Raw genomic sequence first — 21,870 nt, forward strand, 5'->3', positions numbered from 1 at the left:
AGGAATAGGTCCTTCCTATCCACTATATCTAGGCCCCTCAACATTTTATGCACTTTAATTAAGTCAGGAATGGTAGCATTGTGGTTATGTTACTGGATGAGTAATCCAGAGGCCTGGACTAGATGCAGAAATGTGAGTTCACATCCTGCCATGGCAGCTGGGGAATATAAATTCAATTAAATAAATCTGTAATAAAAAGCTAGTATCAGTAATGGTGACCATGAATACTACCAGATTGTTGTAAAAACCCATCTGGTTCACTAATTTTCTTTAGTTGGAAGGAAATCTGCCTTCCTTACCTGGTCTGGCCGATATGTGACTCCAGACCCACAGTATTATAGTTGATCCTTAACTGCCCTCTGAAATGGCCGAGCAAGCCACTCAGTTGTAACAAACCGCTACAAGAAACAATAATAAGAATAAAACTGGATGGACCGGCTGCGGACACAACAATGGCACACCCAGCCCAGTCGACCCTGCAAAGTTTTCCTCACCAACATCTGGGGACTTGTGCCAAAATTGGGAAAGCTGTCCCACAGACTAGTCAAGTAACATAATAATCATACTCACAGGATCATACCTTTCACCCAATGTCCCAAACTCCTCCATCATCATCCCTGGGTATGTCCTGTTCCATCGTCCTCACCAATCTACCTGTTGGAGATGCATCTATCCATGACAGCAGTGACCACCGTACAGTCCTTGTGGAGATGAAGTCCCGTCTTCACACAGAGGACACCCTCCATTGTGTTGTGTGGCACTACCACCATGCTAAATGGGACAGATTCAGAACAGATCTAGCAACTCAAATCTGGGCATCCATGAGGCGCTGTGGGCCATCAGCAGCAGCAGAATTGTATTCCACCACAATCTCTAACCTCATGGCCCGGCATGTCCCTCACTCTACCATTACCATCAAGCCAGGGGACCAACCCTGGTTCAATAATGAGTGTAGAAGAGCATGCCAGGAGCAGCACCAGGCGTACCTAAAAATAAGGTGCCAACCTAAGGAAGCTGCAACACAGGACCAGACGCACGCTAAAAAGCGGAAACAACATGCTATAGGCAGGACTAAGAGATCCAACAATCAACAGATCAGATCAAAGCTCTGCAGTCCTGCCACATCCAGTCATTAATGGTGGTGGACCATTAAACAACTAGCGGGAGGGGGAGGCTCCATGAATATCCCCATCCTCAATGATGGTGGAGCCCAGCACGTGAGTGCAAAAGACAAGGCTGAAGAGTTTGCAACCATCTTCAGCCAGAAGTGCCGAGTGGATGATCCATATCGGCCTCCTCCTGAGGTCCCCACCCTCACAGAAGCCAGTCTTCAGGCAATTTGATTCACTCCACGTGATATCAGGAAACAGCTGAGTGCACTGGATACAGCAAAGGCTATGGGCCCCGACAACATCCCAGCTGTCGTGCTGAAGACTTGTGCTCCAGAACAAGCCGTGCCTCTAGCCTAGCTGTTCCAGTACAGCTACAACAATGGCATCTATCCGACAATGTGGAAAACTGCCCAGGTATGTCCTGTCCAGAAATAGCAGGACAAATCCAATCCGGCCAATTACCACCCCATCAGTCTACTCTCAATCAGTGATGGAAGGTGTCATCGACAGTGCTATCAAGCGTCACTTACTCACCAATAACCTGCTCACTGATGCTCAGTTTGGGTTCCGCCAGGACCACTTGGCTCCAGACCTCATTACAGCCTTGGTCCAAACATGGACAAAGGAGCTGAATTCCAGAGGTGAGGTGAGAGTGACTGCCCTTCACATCAAGACAGCATTTGACCAAGTGTGGCATAAAGGAGCCCTAGTAAAACTGAAGTCAATGAGAATTGGGGGAAAACTCTCCACTGGCTGGAGTCATACCTGGCACAAAGGAAGATGGTTGTGGTTGTTGGAGGTCATTCATCGCAGCCCCAGGACATCGCTGCAGGAGTTCCTCAGGGCAGTGTCCTCCGCCCAACCATCATCAGCTACTTCATCAATGACCTTCCCTCCAACATAAGGTCAGAAATGGGGATGTTCGCTGATGACTGCACAGTGTTCAGTGCCATTCGCAACTCAGATAATGAAGCAGTTCATGCCAGCATGCAACAAGACCTGGACGATATTCAGGCTTGGGCTGATAAGTGGCAGGTAGCATTCGCGTCACACAAGTGCCAGGTAATGACTATTTCCAACAAGCGAGAGTCTAACCACCTTGACATTCAACAGCATTACTATCGCAGAATCGCCCACCATTAACATCCTGGTTGTCACCATTGACCAGAAACTTAACTGGACCAGCGACATAAATACTGTGGCCACAAGAGCAGGTCAGAGGCTGGGTATTCTGTGGCGAGTGTCTCATCTCCTGACTCCCCAAAACCTTTCCACCATCTACAAGGCACAAGTTAGGAGTGTGATGGAATACTCTCCACTTGCCTGGATGAGTGCAGCTCCAACAACACTCAAGAAGCTCAACACCATCCAGGACAAAGCAACCTGCTTGATTGGCACCCCATCGACCAACTTAAACATTCACTCCTTCCACCATACCGTGGCTGCAGCATGTACCATCTACAAGATGCACTGCAGCAACTCACCGAGGCTTCTTCGGCAGCACCTCCCAAACCCGCGACCTCTAACACCTAGAAAAACAAGGGCAGCAGGTGCATGGGAACACCACCACCTTTAAGTTTCCATCCAAGTCACACACCATCCTGACTTGGAAGTATATCACCATTCCACTGTGTCAGCTGTGGCACATTTGCCTCTGACTCAGAAGGTTGTGGGTTCAAGTCTCACTCCAGAAACTTGAGCACATAAAGCTAGGCTGACACTCCAGTGCAGTGCTGAGGGAGTGCTGCACTGTCGGAGTGCCGTCTTTCAGATGGGACATTAAACCGAGGCTCCGTCTACTTTCTCAGGTGGATGTAAAAGATCGCATGGCACTATTTCGAAGAAGAGCAGGTGAGTTATCCCTGGTGTCCTGGCCACTACTCAACCAACATAACCAAAACAGATTATCTGGTCATTATCACAGTGCTGTTTGTGGGATCTTGCGTTTCCCACATTACAACAGTGACTCCACTTCAAAAGTATTTAATTGGCTGTAAGGCACTTTGAGATGTCTGGTGGTCATGAAAGGCGCTATATAAATATGCAAGTCTTTCTTTCTTGTTCCTTCACCGTCGCTGGGTCAAAATCCTGGAACTCCCTCCCTAACAGCACTGTGGGAGTACCTTCACCACACGGACTGCAGTGGTTCAAGAAGGCGGCTCAGCACCACCTTCTCAAGGGCAACTAGGGATGGGCAATAAATGCTGGCCTTGCCAGTGACGCCCACATCCCATAAATGAATAAAAATAATGTCTCCCCTCAGCCTCTCCTGTTCCAAAGAAAACAATCCCAGCCTATCCAATTTTTCCTGATAGCTAAACTTCTCCAGTCCTGGCAACATCCTTGTAAATCTCCTCTGTACCTTCTTTGGTGCAATCACATCTTTCATGTAATGTGGTGACCAGAACTGTACGCAGTACTCTAGCTGTGGCCTAACTAGTGTTTTATACAGCAGATCAGACAGCATCTGTGGAGAGAGAAACTGGGTTATCATTTCAGGTCGATGACCTTTCATCAGACATGGAAGAAGTTAGAGATGTAACAGTTTTAAAGAAAGTACAGAGGCAGGAAAAAAATTGGGGTGGAGGAGGGGAGGAAAGAACAAAAGGGAAGGCCTGTGATAGTGTGGAGAGCAGGAGCAATTAAATGACAAAAGGGATGATGGTGAAAGGCAAAATGGGGTGGTAATGGGACAAGAAACAAAAGATGGGTCGAGAGGAGGCGTAAATGGCAACAGCAGAACCATTACCAACACCTGCTGCCTGAAAAAATAGGAGCAGTGGTTATGATTTGAGTCAGTTATTAAACTTACCCTTATCCCTTTCTTCCAAGTTTCTGTGCTGCATACTGACTTTGAGATCCACTTTCTTTAACATTAGCCTGAAAACTAGTTCCAACTGAGGTTTAGGTGTTCAAAGATTGATGCAGAAATATCAGGTACACAACATCACACATGGAGTCATCCGGAGAGCCTTAGACTGATTTTTTTCAAATCTTGTTTGAGTAGATTGAGCTTTCACCCTCACTGGAAGCTGTGGTCATGGTAAATGCTTGTGACAAATCAGAAGTTGTTTTGATCCAGTCTCATTAATTGGTGAAGTTGCTGAATTCTGTGGGGAAAATTACCCAAAATTCTATTTTCCTTCAAAGAGAAAATAGGTGCAGAAAAAAATACAGCTGGAAGGTTTGCCTTGCATAACGGTTAATTTCTTTAAATCACAGTGACAGCTGAAATCAATTCTGATCAACTCAGAAAACATCAGTCAGTGATCCTCAGTGATGTGGAAACCTGCACAACAAGAAATTCAAAGGCAAGCAGTGGGCTGCCGAGGAACAGAAATGCACCAGTGCGTTCACACAGGTTACAATGCAGCATTAGATAATAAAGAACAAATCCAGAGCTGCAGCTTTTTAATAAAAATATCCTTCCAGCTTTTACAGCAGCTGAGGAAAGCTAATGTGTGTCAGTCGCATACATAGAAATAATCTATCTGTAAAAAATGATTTATGGGAAAGGAGTTTTACACATCTGGTTCCTGGCACTTTGATTCATAAGTTCACAAAAGTTTCATTGTGCTGTAAATCAGAAACAGCGAGTTGGTACACAACACCCACGTTTGGAAAAACAGAACAATCAATCTGAACATGACTTGAAATCATACAAATAATCTAAATAACCCAGTTCAATTTAACTTTGCATTTTTTCCTGAAATGGTGATAAAATCAACTATAGATTTTATGACAATGAACTTATTAACTTTTTTAACATTAAACTAACCAGTGTCCACTGTTTCTATGATCTCACTGTTCATTCTGGATGTGGTCCCAATTACAACTCATGACTTGCACAACTGATGCAATCAGATCAATTTTTGACAGTGTTGCTCTGAGCCACATTTAAAGAGCTACTTCTCTAGCAATGATCTCAACCGCAGTGTACTGAAAGAAAAATAGTACTGACAAGAGTTACATTATACTGTATAATTTTATACTCAGCAGACTGTTTGATAATGTGGCGATAAATCCCTGAGCATAAAACAAATGATATGATTCTGAACTTCCAAATTACCATAGAATGTGTTTCACAAGATAAACATAGATGACGAAGACCATTTAGCCCATCTTAGCTTTATCTGTCCAAAGGAATAAACCTGCAGACCACCATCACAGCATCAACTGACTCTTGAATGACTCTACGCTTGTCACCTCCACGACTCTTAAGTAGTTTATTCCAAGATATCTCCAAGATATTCAGCGTTCCTCGAACTACTGTTCTTGCCGCATTCTGAGATCCACGCACAACGCTATGCGTCGCCCCATAAACACTCTTGACTTCTCTCTTGTAGAGATTTCGCAATAATTTCGAGATTTCCTACAGTTCCGAAGATTGAATTTTGATTAAAGAATACCTGGGTAATATACCTTTAAAAATCCAGGGATCAAAATGGCTGCCAGACCGCATGGCAGAAGACAAAAAGGACTTGAAAAGGCAGTCTGCTGTGTCTGTGAAAAAGGTTCAATGGAGCAGTCAAACTGCCAATCAACGGCAGTTCAGGGAGTTCCCCTCCCTGCAACAGACAATCGATGTGTTTACAGAAACTGCTACAATGTTTACCCAAAGGATTAACCACTTGAGACTGCGGTTTCAGTCTGACCACAGGACAATGACTAACCTCCAAGGCTGTTTACTCAAGCAATCAAGGAAATAGACATGCTTTTATTTTCAAACCACGGCAGCTTTATTCAAAGCCCATCACAGACAATGAGGACACATTTAAACTGCAGCTTTATTCAAAGCCCATCACAGACAATGAGGACACATTTAAACTGCAGCTTTATTCAAAGCCCATCACAGACAATGAGGACACATTTAAACTGGAAAAAAACCAGTTTAAACAAATGGGTAATTCATCCAAACCCATTACAGACAATGGGGACAGTTTGGATCCCTTTTGTTTAGCCCAGATACATCCGGATTTGGATGGGAAGGTTTCGGCCCCAAATGGGGTATAAAAGATAGCTTCTCAGAAGCCTCTCTCTCTCTGTGGCCTCGCCTCCGTGCCCTCTACAACGTGGGAGCCTGCCTAAAGGAGTGGAACACCAGCAGTTTACTTTTAAAATACTGGGGTGTTTTTACTTCGGGGCAGTGAAGATCAAAGATCGCAGGGCACGGGGCAGGTGGTTTTCATTGGTGAGCATATATTTTTCTGGTCCATTACAAGGCAACTTAGAATAGGTATAGGGATGGGAATTAAGTGGGAATTTTGTTAGAACTGTGATTTTAGTCGATTTTCCCTCGTTGTGTCCGTTTTCTCCTCCCCTATCTAAGTAACAGTGTTGCACTAGCAGATAATTGCTGTAGTGAACGCTAAGAGTTCTATATTGAAAGTGCTATTAAAAGGGTGTTGCACTATGCAGAAAGGTGCTTCAGTGGACACTAAGTAGCTGTATTTAAAGTGCTATTTTTTAAGTAAAAGCCACTAAGCAAAGGTGCTGTAGTGAGCGAGGTGTTTCTATATTTAAAGTGCTATTAAAAGGGTGTTGCACTGAGCAGAGAGGTGCTTCAGTGGACACTAAGTAGCTGTATTTAAAAGTGTTGTATTTAAATAAAGAAGTGTTGCACTGAGCAAAGAGCACTCTAGTGGACACTAAGTGTACTGCGTTAAGCAAAAGTGCTGTACCAGGCACAGGTGTGCTGTATCGATTATTTTAAGTTGTTTCTTTCTTTTTGTTTCAATAAATGCTGGTCTGTTTTGCACCCAAACCATGAGTCACGTTTTCTGTCTACATCGCTACCGAATAAGTCCGGCGGTCAGAACCAGGAATAGGGGAGCACTTCGAAACCGCACGGGGGTCCCTGGAGCAGCTCAGAGGCTTCTGACTGGCCAGAGACAATAACCCCAACCCCGCTAGCGTGTGCTAATTCCTATACTCTTCAGCAGCACTGACGCACTCTATCTCAAAGCTGTCCTGGTCCGCAGTTCCATTTCATCCTTCGCCTCATCCGGCGCTTCAACAAAATTTTTTTTTCTTTCTTTCAGATGTCAAGGATCGCAAGCTTCAACAACTCTTGGACACCAACGCCCCTCCGGAACCTTCTTCCCCTTCACTTTCCTCTAACCCCATCCCTTCTTTCAATCTCACCCCCTGCTGTGTTTTCACTATCCCCACTGACCTTACCCTCTGACCCCAAACGATCTGTCCTCAGCAAAGGCCTGAGCTTCATCCCCTTACGCCCCCACCTCAATGAATTTCGAGCTTGGCACGATGCTGAGCTCTTTTTCTGTCGCCTTCGTCTCCGTGCCCACTGCTTTGGCCAGGAGTCTTCCCCCCCGCACGGCTGACCCTTTCTCCCGCTTTCAGAATTCTCGTTCTACCTGAACCCCTTCCTCTGACCTCTTAACCTCTCTAGATCTTTTCATTGCTAACTGCCAGCATGGCATTGGCTGTCTCAATTTCTCTGCTCCCCTCACTCACTCCAACCTACCTCCCTCTGAACTTGAGGCAATCTGTTCTCTCCGAACCAACCGTAACATTGTCATTAAACCTGCTGACAAGGGTGGTGCTGTTGTTGTTTGGCAAACTGACCTCTACCGTGCGGAGGCTGAACGCCAACTCTCCGACACCTCCTCCCACCTCCCCCTGGACCATGACCCCACTACCAAACATCAAGCCATTGTTTCCAAGACTGTCACTGACCTCATCTCCTCTGGAGATCTTCCTCCATGGCTGTCAACCTCATAGCCCCACAATCCCGCACAGCCCACTTCTACCTCCTTCCCAAGATCCACAAACAGGACTGCCCTGGTAGACCCATCGTTTCAGCCTGTTCTTGCCCCATGGAACTGATTTCTTCCTATCTCAACTCTTTTTTCTCCCCTTGTCCAGTCTCTTCCTACCTACATTCGGAACTCTTCTGACGCCCTCTGCCACTTTAACAGTTTCCAGTTTCCTGGCCCCAACCATCTCCTTTTCACTATGGACGTACAATCCCTCTACACCTCCATCCCCCATCAGGATGGCCTGAGGGCGCTCCACTTCTTCCAACCAGTCCCCATCCACCACTACCCTCCTCCGCCTGGCTGAACTTGTTCTCACATTGAACAACTTCTTCTTTGACTCCACTCACTTCCTCCAAATTAAAGGTGTTGCTATGGGAACCCGCATGGGCCCTAGCTATGCCTGCCTTTTTGTGAGATAAGTGGAACACTCTTTCTTCCAGTCCTACTCAGGCCCCCTCCCTCACCTCTTTTTCCGGTACATTGATGACTGTATTGGTGCTGTTTCCTGCTCTCGCCCTGAACTAGAAAATTTCATTCACTTTGCTTCCAATTTCCACCTTTCCCTCACTTTCACATGGTCCATCTCTGACTCTTCCCTTCCCTTCCTTGACTTCTCTTTCTCCATTTCTGGGGATAGGCTATCGACAAACATCCACTACAAGCCCACTGACTCCCACAGCTACCTGGACTACACTTCCTCCCACCCCGCTTCCTGTAAGGACTTAATTCCATTCTCCCAGTTTCTCCGTCTCCACCGCATCTGTTCTGACGATGCCACCTTCTATACCAGTGCTTCCGACATGTCTTCCTTTTTCCTCAACCGAGGATTCCCCTCTACCATGGTTGGCATGGCCCTCGATCGTGTCCGTTCCATTTTCTGCACTTCTGCTTTTACCCCTTCTCCCTCCCAGAACCACGATAAGGTTCCCCTTCTCTTCACTTTTCACCCCACCAGCCTCCACATTCAACGGATCATTCTCCGCCATTTCCGCCACCTCCAGCGTGATCCCACCACCAAACGCATCTTCCCCTCCTCTTTCAGCATTCCGAAGGGACCGCTCCCTCCGCAACACCCTGGTCCACTCCTCAATCACCCCCAACAGCCCCTCCCCTCCCCACGGCACCTTCCCGTGCAAGCGCAGGAGATGCAACACCCGCCCTTTTACCTCCTCCCTTCCCACTGTCCAGTGCCTCAAACACCCCTTCCAGGTGAAGCAACGATTTACTTGTACTTCTTGGAATTTAGTATACTGTATTCGCTGCTCACGATGCGGTCTCCTCTACATTGGGGAGACCAAACGCAGATTGGGTGACCACTTTGCAGAACACCTCCGTTCAGTCTGTAAGGGTGTCCCCGAGCTTCCGGTCACTTGTCACTTTAATTCTCTGCTCCACTCCCACTCTGTCCTCGGCCTCGTACACTGTTCCAATGAAGCTCAACATAAACTCGAGGAACAGCACCTCATCTTTCAATTAGGCTCTTTACAGTCTTCTGGACTCAACGTTGAGTTGAACAATTTCAAACTATAACTCCTGCCCCTATTTTTTCACATGGCAGCTGTTGATGATTCTGCCATCCCCATTTGCAATATTTAACCACTCCTGTGATTCACTCTAGCACAGACCGTTCTTTTTGTTCTTTCTTCCCCTCCCCCTTTCCCTGCCTCTGCACCTGCTTAAAACCTGTTATATCTCTAACTTTTTCCAGTTCTGACGAAGGGTCACAGACCTGAAACGTTAACGCTGTTTCTCTCTCCACGGATGCTGCCTGGCCTGCTGAGTGTTTCCAGCATTTTCTGTTATTTCAGTTTATTCCAAGTGTTGATTAATCTTTGTGTGAAGAATAATTTCTTGACCTCAACTTTTCTCCTTTGTTCAGTTTGAACCTATACTCCTTGACCTGCTGCCATGGCGTATCATGAAACAGTAATCAGATTTACCTTTTTTATACTAATTAATATTGTACATTCCTTTAAGGCCCGCTTTCTGCCACCTTTTAAGGCTAAAGCACCCAGTTCCTCCAGTCTTCGTGTCTCCATTGTCTGATGTTGGGAATCAGTCTTGCGGTTTGTATATTGTTTTAAATTATACACAAGAGTGTTCATGGCAAATAATTAACTGAAGTATTTGAAATTTTCCAACAAGATTACCAAGTAACCAGTAATCAATCAAAATAATGCATCGAGCAGGATTTAATCTTTAACAAATCTAAAGAAAGATATAATCAGAGAAATGCTGCCACCTGCCTGTAGAAGTTTGATACATTGGGGAGCCAGTTAATAGGACATCAGTATTGTTTAACTAGGTGTCGAAAAGATTTGGTCACTTACATTATTTTAGCGACGTCACCTTTTTGTAGTTATTTTTGAGTCACTAATAAACTGAACAATTGTCTAATTTTTCAAACATTTTAGATACATTTACTCAAAATTACTTGAAATAGCCTGGTTTGGTTTAAATCTAGATGAAGTATACATTCTCATGGTGCAAAATTTGGATCCGTAGCCCCCGTTTTTCGGGCGCTGCGAGTATCGTTAGAGATCCAAAATGGCATCCACGGTGCGCGAGCACACTTCTGGTGCAAGTCGCACTGGATGCCATATTGGTGAGGGCATTAGCGCTCATGCAGTGACTAACCACCGGAAGAACGCAGAGTAGGTAGATCATGACGTCAATCAGCATGCAACTCTGATTTGACGCCAGCGGTGCCATTTTGGAGCTCAACCTTGCACAAGAGAGCCCTCGCTTAACCTTGCACAGCTGAACAAGCGTTGAGCAGCAGAAAGGACACCCCACCAGCACTATTTAAAGGGATCATCAACTTTCAGGTTAGTTGCTGATTGATTTCTACTGGCTGTTGCTATGATTGTACACGTGTTTTGTGCTTCCTAGAGCTCTTTAAAGTTATTAAAGTCTACAGGGAGTGGTGTGGAACGTGCTGAAGCACTTTTTCCTGACTTCAAGGCTTCTGCACAAACCAGTTTCTCCCAGACATGGGTGCACTAGTAGGAATTCTTTTTGAAGTGTTGTCTCTGTTGTAATGTTGGAAACGCAGCAGTCAATTTGGGTACAGCAGGGTCCCACAAACACCAACGAGATAATGACGAGGGATAAATAATGGACAATGGGGAGAACTCCCCTGCTCATCCCCAAAATAGTACCATGTGATCTAATACATCCACCTGAGAGGGTAGACGGGGCCTCGGTTCAACGTCTCATCTGAAGGTTGGATTTTTTGTTTTAGTAGCCAGAGAGTCACCTGCAACGGCTTCTCTTCCCGCTCCCGCATCATTACCTCTGGAGTCCCCAAAGGATTTATTCTTGGCCCCCTCCTATTTCTCATCTACATGCTGCCCCTTGGCGACATCATCCGAAAACATGGCGTCAGTTTCCACATGTATACTGACGACACCCAGCTCTACCTCACCACCACTTCTCTCGACCCCTCCATTGTCTCTAAATTGTCAGACTGCTTGTCCGACATCCGGTACTGGATGAGCAGAAATTTTCTCCAATTAAATATTGGGAAGACCAAAGCCATTGTTTTCAGTCCCCGCCACAAACGCCGTTCCCTTGGCATTGACTCCATCGCTCTCCCTATCATCTGAGGCTGAACCACACTGTTCGGAACCTTGGTGTCATATTTGACCCTGAAATGAGCTTCCGGCCACATATCCACGGCATAACTAAGACCGCCTACTTCCACCTCCGTAACATCGCCTGTCTTGGCCCTTGCCTTAGCTCATCCGCTGCTGAAACCTCATCCATGCCTTTGTTCCCTCTAGAATTGACTATTCCAACGAACTCCTGGCTGGCCTCCCACATTCTACCCTACGTAAACTTGAGGTCATCCAAAACTCGACTGCCCATGTCCTAACTTGCACCAAGTCCAGTTCAGCCATCAACCCTGTGCTCGCTGACCTACATTGGCTCCCGGTTAAGCAACACCTCGATTTCAAAATTATTGTTTTCAAATCCCTCCATGCCATTGCCCCTCGCTATCTCTGATCTCCTTCAGCCCACAACACCACTCCCCCCCCCTCCACCCCCAAGATACCTGTGCTCCTCTTGAGTATCCCTGATTATAATCGCTCAACCATTGGTGGCCGTGCCTTCTGTTGCCTAGGCCTTCAGCTTTGAAATTCCCTGCCTAAACCTCAACGCCTTTCTACCTCTCTTTCCTCCTTTAAGATGCTAATTAAAACCTACCTCTTTAATCAAGCGTTTGGTCACCTGCCCTAATTTCTCCTTATGTGGCTTGGTGTCAAATGTTTGGTCTTATAATACTCCTGTGAAGCGCCTTGGGACGTTTTACTATGTTAAAGGTGCTATATAAATACAAGTTGTTGTAGTGGTGCCGACTCTTCCACTAATTTATGAATTCAGTGGTTTCTACTTAACTGTGCTGCAATGTTCATCAGTATCATTTTGTTGTCAGTTATCAGTGATGCATCTGGTTTGTGGTGGTTTTGTGGATTCATTTATCCTGTTGTGATTGTATGATGCCAGAAACAAACATTTTAAGTTCTCGAGTTAATCCGATTATTTTAAAATCTCCATGATATTGTAATTGCATTTGCTTCTGTTGTCAACTGTTATAAGGTGCATTGTCATCACATTCTTTTGAGAACATGGAGATAAAACGTTTCGACACATTACAGGTCTCAACTCCCAATGTGCAACAGCATAGATGATTGACTGGTAGAGTTATATGTTTAAATACGTAGCATTCATCCAATGTATTGTAAGGATCCCAGAGGGACCTTGGTTTCGAATGATTCGAAGTTGACCCGTATTGGTGGCAGTGATTTAACTTTATTCAGCACAAGCAATCACAGTATTCGAGTAGCAGTTCACAGAGTATAATTGAGACTTATTACTCCGTTATGCTCTGGGTAGAAGTCACAACTATAAGTAGGCCGCACCCTGTGTTTCTTGTCTCTCTTTGTCTCTCAGGTGTCCCCTGCATTCTTCCTGAAATCTTCTACTCTTTCTGAAATCTTCTACACGTTGTGGCTGTTAAGACCCCCTTCTTATACCCTTACTCTCGTTCAAAACCTTTGGAGTCCTACTGAACCAATTGGCTTACACCCAATTCCCCAAAATCCAATCATAAAGCTGCCACGTCCACAGCACCTTTGCTTACTCAGGTTTCGGTTTTACGGCCCCCTTACATCTGTTTTTTACCATCAAGACTCATATCTGGGGTAGTTATGGCAACACAAGAGAACGTGTCTCCACACTGTAACATCATGCCCTTGATGGCCCTGTGTTTTAGCTCACTGCCAGACATCATAACATTCCATGGTTGCAACCATAACTAACCTTGGTTCCCACAGCTAGCTCCACTCTATGCCTCATGTTTAGCTGTTGGCTAATATCCAACTTTTGTTAATTCACCCAACAGCTTCCCTATTCGACTATAGCAGTCCTCTTTCTCACCCCAGGCTGTCTGGGTTACGGCTTACTCACAGACTTTAATTATAAGCAAAAGAGTTACACGTCTAATATAATTCAGATTACCATTGCATACAGTTGATGATTACAGACTTTAATTCTTACACACAATTATAAATCCAGTACTGATGGTTATATCACTAAAGATAGAAAACAAGTATTCTAAAAAATCAACTAATCCATGATAATCATGCAGTATTTATTAATATAATGTTGTTAGGTTTGTCTGAAAATCTGACTTTAAAAATGAGGGGCTTAATAGCAGGTCTCTGAAAGAGCACAAGTTCTGGTCAAAGTGTGTGGGTTACATCATGATTACAATTCCAAACGATGGAGCTGAAATTCCACAGGGGTGCACCACCACAGGATTGGCACAACCCCCAGAGAAACCTCGCAAACTGATCTTTTCAGCTGCTTTTCTGGGGCATTCACTGGTTTGTTTACAAAATTGCTGCTGGGCTGTTTATTAAAATGCTAAATAATGACAATTATAAACTGAGGTCAAGCATTAGCAATGATCAACAGATTTAGATATTATTATTGAAGTTATGTATTTGTTGGAATACTTTACCCAGCATAATGGTCACAATCCTCAAGCTTTAGTCCCTTACACCTGTGATACAATAGTCATGAAAGATAGATTTACTGGAAATCATTTCGGATCTTACTACAATTAAATCATTTGATTCATTTAATCTTCAGTAAGACAAGTAGAACCAAAATCAATCAACAGGTTTTTTTTGCAATAGTGCTGCATAAGATCCTAAGAATGAGGAAAGGGGATTGATTCATCTAGCTCAACGTGTTATCCACATCCACGATGTTTTATAGAAAAGCCTTTAAAACATGCACAAAATTTTAAAATAAAAAAAAAGTCAGTCCTTCTGCATGTGAGATAATGGTCTGTGAAGAGCCCAGTTTTTTGGAATAGGTGACAGCTACAGTGAAATATTTCACCTAATGGAGCAACTACATATAGTTAAGATAAACCTGTTCTTTCTAGGTTGGTTAGAGGATGCCTGTCTTCTGTGTAGATCCCAGAACTGCTTGTTGATGGACCAGGTTTGCTCCTGTTGAAAGTTTTGTCACCTATCTGCCCAACTGGGGAATAGGACGTCATGCTATGTGGTGACACTCCATACAGAGGTAGTGTACATAGCCATGACTTTTTACAGACTACATTTCAATCTCAGGGTGAGACATCCAGCGATGTGATGTGTAGAGGCAATGAGCTTCCATGCTATGGGAGAATATTTTTAAGATTAGCATGCGAGCATAATGTGCTTGCTAGCACTGAAGAAACTCATTGGAGAGATTTTCATGGGTCTGTGCCCACGTGCACTGGATTGCTTGGGCTTAGTGAGTATCAGAAAATCGGGCAACCCGCCCCATTTTAAATGGAGAGAAATCATCCGAGTCCGTTTACAGGCGTGCGCTCCAACTGGCCTGATTTTCTGATATTTGCTCCATCCAGGGCAATCCAGTGCACCTGGGTACAGTTCCAGGGAATTCTCCCTTCATATTTCCTCAGAAGGAAGTTGTTCCTTCTGCAGAACCAATCAACCTACATACGAACATACAAAAATGTCAGACAGACAGACAATTGGGTCCATTTAGCCTGTCTCATACAGTGGTGGGACCTCACTGCATCGCCATACAGACATTCCCACCCACACCGTGGCCATTTAATACTACTGGGAGAGGCAAAAAAACAGATAAAAGTCCCAGGGACAATTAAGGGGGGAAAAAAATCTGGAAAATTCCTCTTCTACCCCATTAGGCGATCAAAGCTAGTTCTTAACCTGGTCACCTTTAGCGTTCGACCAATTTAAATAAAATAACTTATCTATATATATAAATCGGTACTTCTGCTGTCATTCTGTCTGTCATTCTGTCTGTCATTCTGTCCTGTCATCGCCTGTGCGTCTGGCGGGCTATGCGCTCGAAAGTTACAGGGCGTACTACGCGGGCATTACCTCCAAAGAAAGCTTACGCTTCCGAGACGGTTTTAAGCGTATTTATGTTTCGGCCGGGCTAAAATCACGCCCGCGGTATCCCAAAAAACTTTCAACATTCCGCTCATTAGCATCTCATTATCCGCTCATTAGCGACAGAGTGACCTCGAGGTCGACCAATCGTACGGCGGGCTTGGCTGCCGCGTGCAGCCGGGCCAATCGGTGCGTGTGTGGGCGGGCCTTATCGTTCTGAACCGAGGTGAGGTCGCCGCCATCTTGATTCCAAACTTTTCCTTTCTTTTTCCCGCTTTATTGCATCTTTATAAAAAACGTTGCTTTTAAAACACATATTGTTTAAAAAAAAAATGATTTAGAAATGAATTAACTTATCTAATCTCATTAATTTTCCCTACCTTTCCCCGTTTTTCCAGGAAGGCCTCGAAGCCTCGGCTTCTCCTCCGCACCCAACGCCCGAGCTAGGCACCTCCCGGCCCCACTCGAAGGCTGGAGGGGCCGGCCTCAGCCCAGCGCCGCTACTAGCCTTACTAAAGGGTGCCGCGCGCAGCAGGAGCTGAGACGTGGCGTCTCTCTCTGGCTCGGCCAGGGGGCGGGGGCTTGCTGAGCGTCAACGGTTACCCTGGCAACTGGGCCCGCCGGCCGTCTCGCACAGCCGCAATCGGCGGTCTTCACCTCGGGGGGGGGGGGGGCGCGCAGCAGGAGCTGAGACGCGGCATCTCTCTGGCTCGGCCGGGGGGCGGGGCTTGCTGAGCATCAACAGTTACCCTGGCAACCGGGCCCGCCGGCCGTCTCGCACAGCCGCAATCGGCGGTCTTCACCTCGGGGGGGGGGCGCGACCCTCGGGGGGGCCGTGACCCTCGGGGGGGGGGGGCCGCGACCCTCGGGGGGGGCCGCGACCCACGGGGGGGGGGGCCCGCGGACCCCACGGGGGGGGCCGCGACCCTCGGGGGGGGGCCGCGACCCTCCCCTCACCCCTCCCTGCCCCCCCTCCCCCCCACCCTCCCTTCCCCCCTACCTTCCCTTCTCCCCCCCTTCCCCCCCCTCCTCCCTCCCCGCACTCCCCCCCCCCTCCCCTCCCCCCCCGCCCTCCCCTCCCCCCCTCCCCGCCCCCCCCCTCCCCCCCCCACCCTCCCTTCCCCCTCCTTCCCTTCTCCCCCCTTCCCCCCTCTCCTTCCCCCCGCCCTCCCCCCTCTCCTCCCTCCCTCCCTCCTCCCTCCCCCCCCTCCCCTCCCCTCTCTTCCCCCCAGTCACTCTCTCTCTTCCCCCCAGTCGCTCTCTCTCTCTCTCTTCCAACAACAACATGCCCTCGAAAAAGCCTCGGCACCGCCGGGGCACTTCAGCTAGTCTATATATATAAATCGGTCGATCTGTCTGTCTGTCTGCCATTCTGTCTGTCATTCTGTCATTCTGTCCATTCTGTCTGTCATCGCCTGTGCGTCTGTCGGGCTATGCGCTCGAAAGTTACAGGGCGTACCTACGCGCGCGTTACCTCCAAAGAAAGCTTACGCTTCCGAGACGGTTTTAAGCGTATTTACGTTTCGGCCGGGCTAAAATCGCGCCCGCGGTATCCCAAAAACCTTCACATTCCGCTCATTAGCATCTCATTATCCGCTCATTAGCGACAGAGTGACCTCGAGCTCGACAATCGTATGCCGGGTTGCTGCGTGTGCCGCCGGGCCAATCGGTGCGTGTGTGGCAGGGGCCTTATCATTCTGAACGAGGTGAGTAGCCGCCATCTTGCTTCCATTCATTTTCCTGCTTTCACAGAATCACAGAAACCCCACAGTGCAGATAGAGGCCATTTCGGCCCATCGAGCCTGCACCGACACATATCCCACCCGATCCCCGTAACCCCTACACCAACACATATCCCACCCTATCCCCACGTATTTAATCCCCCTAACACTAAGGGTCAATTTATCATAGCCAATCAACCTAACCCGCACATCTTTGGACTGTGGGAGGAAACCGGAGCACCCGGAGGAAACCCACGCAAACATGGGGAGAATGTGCAAACTCCACACAGACAGTCGCCCGAGGCCGGATTCGAACCCCTGCGTCTTTCTTTTCAATATATACATTTCCAGCAAAATAAAATTCAATTTATTAAATTCTTTTAAAATAAATCACTCATTTGTAAATATTTTATCTAACCTGAACATTCTTTTTCCTACCTTTGCCCGTTTTTTTCTTAGGCCTCAAAGCCTGCGCCTTTCTTGCCACAGCCAGGCCCGAGCTAGGTGATTGCAGTTCTGCCACGCTCCTCACCCCCCCCCCCCCGCCGTGTCACGTTACCCAGGGGCAACGGCGTCAGCCACGAGGGTCAGGGTGCGGGCACAGCAGGAGCAGGTGAGACGCGGCGTCTCTGTTCCGCGCCTCGGCGGGGGGGGGGGGCGCGGGGGCTCGACCGCCGGCCGTCTCTCAGAGCTGCAATCGGGCTCGGCCGGGGGGGGGGGGGTGGGGCTCGTCTGCTGGCCGTCTCTCAGAGCCGCAATCGGCCTCGGCCGGGGTGGGGCGGGGGCTCGGCCGCCGGCCGTCTCTCAGAGCCGCAATCGGGCTCGGGCCGGGGGGGGGGCGGGGCTCGGCTTGCCGGCCGTCTCTCAGAGCCGCAATCGGGCCTCGGCCGGGGTGGGGCGGGGCTCGGCCGCCGGCCGTCTCTCAGAGCCGCAATCGGCCTCGGCCGGGGGGGGGGGGGGGGCATGGCTCAGCCGCCGGCCATCTCTCAGAGCCGCAATCGGGCTCGGCCGGCGGGGGGCGGGGCTCGGACCGCCGGCCGTCTCTCAGAGCTGCAATCGGCCTCGGCCGGGGGGGCGGGGCTCGGCCGCCGGCCGTCTCTCAGAGCCGCAATCGGGCTCGGCCAGGAGGGGCGGGGCTCAGAGAGCGGGGCTCTCGGCTGGTGGGGGCGGGGCTCGGGAGAGCGGGGCTCTTGGTCGGGGGGGGGCGGGGCTCGGAGAGCAGGGCTCTCGGCCTGGGCCCCCCCGCCCCTTCCAAACCCCCTCCCCCCCTTCCCCCCCCTCCCCCCCCCACCCCCTTCCCCGCCCCCCCTTCCCCCCGCCCCCCTCCCCCCCCTTCCCGCCCCCCCTTCCCCCCCGCCCCTCCCCCTTCCCGCCCCCCCACCTTCCCCCCACCCCCCCCTTCTCCCCCTCACCCCCCTTCCCCGCCCCCCCTTCCCCCCCCGCCCCCCCTTCTCCCCCCCAACCCCCCCTTCTCCCCCCGCCCCCCCCCCTTCGCCGCCCCCCCTTCCCCCCCCGCCCCCCTTCTCCCCACCCGCCCCCCCTTCTCCCCCCCCGCCCCTTCCCCCCTTCCCGCCCCCGTCCCCCCTTCCCGCCCCCTCCCTTCCCCCGCCGTTCCCCCCCTCCCTTCCCCCCCTCCCCCCCCTCCCCCCCTCCTCTTCCCCCCCGCCCTCACCTTCCCCCTGCTCTCTTCCCCCCCCACCCCGCTCTCTCTCTTCCCCCCAGTCGCTCTCTCTCTTCCCCCCAGTCGCTCTCTCTCTACCCCCCAGTCGCTCTCTCTCTTCCCCCCTAGTCGCGCTCTCTCTCTCCTCTTCCCCCCCAGTCGTGCTCTCTCTCTCTCTTCTCCCCCCCCCCCCAGTCGCTCTCCTCTCTCTCTCTCTTCCAACAACAACATAGCCCTCGAAAAAGCCTCGGCACCGCCGGGCACTTCAGCTAGTCTATATATATATAAATCGGTCGATCTGTCATTCTGTCTGTCATTCTGTCTGTCATTCTGTCTATCTGTCTGTCATCGCCTGTGCGTCTGGCGGGCTATGCGCTCGAAAGTTACAGGGCGTACCTACGCGCGCGTTACCTCCAAAGAAAGCTTACGCTTCCGAGACGGTTTTAAGCGTATTTACGCTTCAGGCCGGGCTAAAATCGCGCCCCGCGGTATCCCAAAAACCTTCAACATTCCGCTCATTAGCATCTCATTATCCGCTCATTAGCGACAGAGTGACCTCGAGGTCGACCAATCGTTACGGCGGCTTGCTGCCGCGTGCGGCCGGGCCAATCGGTGCGTGTGTGGCGGGCCTTATCGTTTTGAACCGAGGTGTGTCGCCGCCATCTTGATTCCAAACTTTTCCTTTCTTTTTCCTGCTTTCTGCGTCTTTCTTTTCAAATATACATTTCCACCAAAATAAAATTGAATTTATTAAATTGGTTTTAAATAAATCACTCATTTGTAAACCTAACCTGAACATTCTTTTTCCTATCTTTCCCCGTTTTTTTCTTAGGCCTCAAAGCCTGCGCCTTTCTTGCCCAGCCAGGCCCGAGCTAGGTGATTGCGCTTCTGCTAAGCTCCTCACCCCCCCCCCACCCCCCCCTGTCGTGTCACGTTACCCAGGGGCAATGCGTCAGCCACGAGGGTCAGGGTGCGTGCGCAGCAGGGAGCAGGTGAGACGCGGCGTCTCTGTTCCGCGCTCGGTGGGGGGGGCGCGGGGGCTCGGCCCGCCAGCCGTCTCTCAGAGCCGCAATCGGGCTCGGCCGGGGGGGGGGGCGGGGCTCGGCCACCGGCCGTCTCTCAGAGCCGCAATCGGGCTCGGCCGGGGGGGGGGGCGGGGCTCGGCCGCCGGCCGTCTCTCAGAGCCAGCAATCAGGCTTGGCCGGTGTGGGGGCGGGGCTCGGCTGCCGGCCGTCTCTCAGAGCCGCAATTTGGCTCGGCCGGGGGGGGGGCGGGGCTCGGCCGCCGGCCGTCTCTCAGAGCCACAATCGGGCTCGGGCCGGGGGGGGGGGCGGGGCTCGGAGAGCGGAGGGGGCTCTCGGCCGGGGGGGGGGGGCGGGGGGGAGGGGGGGCGGGGCTCAGAGGAGCGGGGCTCTCGGCCTGGGCCCCCCACCCGCCCCTTCCTCCCCCCCGCCCCCCTCTTCCGCCCCCCCCTTCCCCCCCGCCCCGCCCCGCCCCCCTTCCTCTTCCCGCCCCCCTCTTCCCCCCCGCCGCCCCCCCTTTCCGCCCGCCCCCCCTCCCCCCCCTTGTCCGCCAGCCCCCCTTCCCCCCTTCCCCCCTCCCCCTCCCTTCACCCCCCCGCCCTCTCCTTCCACCCTCCTCCTATCCCCCCCGCCCTTCCTCCCCCCCCACCCCGCCCTTCCCCCCCCCCGCCCGCCCCTCCCCCCCCCTTCCCCCCACCCGCCCCCCTTCCCCCCCCGCCCCCCCCCGCTCCCTTCCCCCCCTCCCCTTCCCTCCCCCCTCCCTTCCTCCCCACCCGCCCCTCCCCCCCTCCCTTCCCCCCCTTACCCCTCCCCCCCCGCCCTCTCTTCCTCCCACCCCGCCCTCTCTTCCCCCCCCAGTCGCGCTCTCTCTCTCTCTCTCTCCCCCACCCCCAGTCGCTCTCTCTCTCTCTCTTCCAACAACAACATGCCCTCGAAAAAAGCCTCGGCACCGCCGGGCACTTCAGGTATTATATAGAAATAAACATTACACACTCTCGAGTGCAATTGGGGTGACATAGCTGACAATGCTTATTCTCATTGGGGTATTTCCAGACAAAGGAATTATTTTCTTCTGAGATTCCAGAGGGACAGCTGTTCACACTGCGTGGGCCATCTTTAAAATGAGCACATTCTTTGCAGTTCTCATTGCCCTAGGTAATGTAATGAATAAATTAAGCCCAGCATAATAGGGGGGGAAAGCAGTATATAATTGCGCAGGTCATCCTGAAGATAACTGATAAGAGACAAATTAGACGTAACTATTTAACAGATTAACAGTGAGTTACATAAAATCATTACCTTTCACACTATAAATCATAGTCAGTCATAGAGTCATAGGGGGCGATTTTGCCAATGGGGACGCGTTGGAGGCGGGACTGCTGCTTGTTGAGTTTTAGTCCTGCCTCCATCGACTTCTGGCCAACCCACGCTATTTCCCCTTGATTGACCTTGTTAAGCCCGCCCAGTGGGTTTAGCAGGCCAATTAAGGGAAAGCTGGTTACAGAGAACGTCAGCGTATGACGTTTCATCTTGTCATCATTTGACTGCTCTGTGAAACTGTCAAACACTGACATTCTATGTTGTTTGATGAGTCCTTGTATTCAAGACTTATAAAATGTCTTTTGTTAGCAGAAATTAGATGCTTGTTGCATCGGAGAATGCAGCAGCCATCTGCCATCTCTGCCGGTGAGATGCTGGAGTCTCCGCATCCCCAACTGTTGAAGCCTGCAGGAAGAAGCAAAGGTAAGTAAACATTTTCTATCACTGTCCAATCACCTCACACACTTACCTCTCCACACTTGCACCCATCACGTACCTTCACAGCATACTTTTGCACCCCTCCGACCCCCGCAGACCCACTGCTCGCCTCGCTGACCCTGGCGGGGTTTCCTGACGTCGGGTAGCCTGCGCCTCTGTTGGAAAAATGGGGATAACCCTCTTAACTGCCTGGTAACTACCTGTTAACAGGCAGTTAAGTGACTGTAATCCCCTTCCCGCCTGGCGCAGGTTGACTACCCGCCTCCTGGGAAGATGGCACGGAGGTGGGTTGGGGGCGGGATGGGCACCCGCCCCAGATTCTGCCATTTTCCCGGCAGTCCCGCCTCCATACCCGCCTCCCCAGGGCTGG

At 50.2% G+C, this 21,870-nt stretch overlaps 2 pseudogenes; one reads left to right on the forward strand and one right to left on the reverse strand.

The window, feature by feature from the left end:
* The first annotated feature begins 710 nt into the window (after positions 1–710).
* Positions 711–1,757, forward strand: LOC147117249 (uncharacterized; annotated as a pseudogene).
* Positions 1,758–14,759: 13,002 nt separating this feature from the next.
* Positions 14,760–21,870, reverse strand: part of LOC147117250 (epidermal growth factor receptor-like) — a 164,462-nt pseudogene continuing 157,351 nt past the window's right edge.

The sequence above is a fragment of the Somniosus microcephalus genome, chromosome 5, assembly GCF_052327205.1.
Source record: "Somniosus microcephalus isolate GS21.2 chromosome 5, FLI_Smic_1.0, whole genome shotgun sequence".
NCBI lineage: Eukaryota > Metazoa > Chordata > Chondrichthyes > Squaliformes > Somniosidae > Somniosus > Somniosus microcephalus.